Here is a 2500-nt window from a genome sequence, read left to right as displayed (position 1 = left end):
CCAACAATCTTATAACCATCAAATTAACCGAAACAATTTTGTGAGTATTAATAGTTAGCATTAAAAAGTAACTCCAATTTCTGTTGCTAAAATTCAGTTTCATCTTACAGTACAGGATTCACTTGGAGTAGAGTAAACATCATCAGCTTGATGAGGAATAGTGAAAAACATTCAGTTATGCTTCTCTCCAACACCCCCCTCTTAACACGCCAGGTCAGAGAAAAATTACTATTCTTGGTCAAACAATCACAGGGGTTAAAGACTATATTTTATAGTTCCAGGGTTCCAGTCTCTACAAAATTGGATGACACCATGTAAGAATTTCACGTGAAGAACTGCCTGAAAGTGTACCAACAGCCAATATTTAAACTTAGTCAAAGAGACAGAAATTTTCTAAGTGTTGCAGCCTTTGTGCTGGTCATCCACTTCTGCTAGGGAAGAGCGGCACATTAGACCCTGACTCAGAGAATCTGAACTCAACCCCATCCACTGTTAACCATGACAGTCAGCAGTGTATGACCACCAGGCACTGGTCATCGTTTCTCGTTGGGGAAGAAGTACACCTTAGAACTAAGCTTCTGAAGTGTATTCTAACCACTTCTGCCAGATACTGTTGGAAGCATAGCAGGCCTTAAGGTAGACATCATCTCCCAATGGGGAGAAACTCCCATATAATCTGTTGCCAGAGAACATCTGACAGTACAAAGTGTTGGAATCTATGGCATCCAAGTATATAACAGGCAAACACAATTTCTCCATTGACAACAATGCTGATGGAATCATAGAAACCATTGTCTGCAAAGAACTATATTAGACAAGTTGAGTTGATGGTAGCATATTTACCCAGTTTTCATATAATTGAGATTATCTTTTCTAAAATCTGATATTAATAATTTTGTTTCTTTATATTTCACATTATATTTGGTAGAAGATTAAGATCTATACAATTTTGAAATGTTCCTAACCTTACAATCACCATGATCACAGAAAAATCAACATTTTCCTACAAAGTGGCAAGAAGACTGACTTTTATTGCATTTATACTGAGACTGTATAAACATTTTGGAACAATAACAAACAATTACTAATGGACTAACAAAATTTGTTTCCAGAAAAATCTGCAATAGCTGAAGAGTTAATGGTACACAACTATCTTGAATTGCAACAACTCGAATTTTGTTCAACATTTATTTAATATTTGTTCTTCTAACACACACACACACACACACACATCATCATTATCATCATTTTTAGCATCCAACACACAAACACACACACACACATCATGTGTACTACACAATTCTTGGTTTTTAAACAGTATTGTAGAGTCAACACCTCCATCTTATCAATCATGCTATATTATAGTATTGGTACGACAAAGGACGACAGTGGGGGCTTTTCTATATGCCATACATTAGCTCCAACAAAGATTCCACTTAACTTATTATGACCCTTTCCCCATCACTCTCTCTCAGGTGCATGACTCACCTGCTTTCTATTCCCTCTGCACCACCCACTTCACTCAACTCCCACCTTTTTATTATTGTGGGTGGACCACTTACACTCAGATCACTCTACTTTCACCCTACCCATCTTCAACCCATATTTCACTTGTATTTCTTTCCTCCCACATATTTTAGGGCTCTGCCATAACTCTGTCCTTGTTCTAACCCCTGGTTCACACAGATTTACATCTCACTTCCTGCTATTTCAGAATATACTGACCACCCCTATCACTCATCCCATTGTCACGTTGCCCCCTCATTCATAGCATATGAATCTCTGTCACTCATGTGTCTGACGAGTGAGTAAGACATAGGGTTGTGATGTTTCTTTACTCATGATAAAGACAGATTTTCACCAATTCTCAACTATTTCCAAACAAATTAATATTTTCACAAGGCCAGACATGTTTTGACAAAATAATACTCAAGACAAAGAGACACGTTGAAATATACCTCCCCACCCACACATATATACACCAGTGGGGTGTGTTTAAAGGTTGTGGGCTTCTTTCAGTTGCTGTCTATCAAATACAGTTACAAAACTTTGGTTGGCTCGAAGCCAGAGTAGAAGACATTTGACCAAAGTACCAAACAGTAGGATTGAACCCTCACCATGTATGCAGTTGGAAAGCAAGCTGCCCAACTACTTAGCAACACCTGCGCTTATATCATAGAATCTTTCGTAAATGACAAATGAAGGATGGTTGGTTTACTGTGATCAAATGTTTGTGTTGTGCATCAGTTCATCAGTAACCTCAGACAAATTGACATTACCTGCACAGGTGCGCAGAGTGGTACATGTCAAAAATTGAAGGGATCACAGAGCAACATGAAATGAAGTGTATTGCTTAAGAAAACAATTCACGTCTTGGTCTGGGAATTGCAGCCACGATCTTGTGATTGAGAGTGCAATGCCCAAACCATTAGGCCATGTGCCTATATGTATGTGCATGTGTATATATATATATATGTATATATATATATATATATATATA

The 2500-nt window shown here is 37.8% G+C and overlaps 1 protein-coding gene across 1 annotated transcript in view; it reads right to left on the bottom strand.

Moving 5' to 3' along the window:
- Nucleotides 1–2500, bottom strand: part of LOC106876447 (muscle M-line assembly protein unc-89) — a 351593-nt gene that overhangs the window by 51996 nt on the left and 297097 nt on the right. The window lies entirely within an intron of this gene.

This window comes from Octopus bimaculoides, chromosome 12 (genome assembly GCF_001194135.2).
Source record: "Octopus bimaculoides isolate UCB-OBI-ISO-001 chromosome 12, ASM119413v2, whole genome shotgun sequence".
Classification (NCBI taxonomy): Eukaryota; Metazoa; Mollusca; class Cephalopoda; order Octopoda; family Octopodidae; genus Octopus; species Octopus bimaculoides.
Note: the sequence above shows the minus strand (reverse complement) of the source record. Positions and strands in the feature narration are given on the sequence as shown.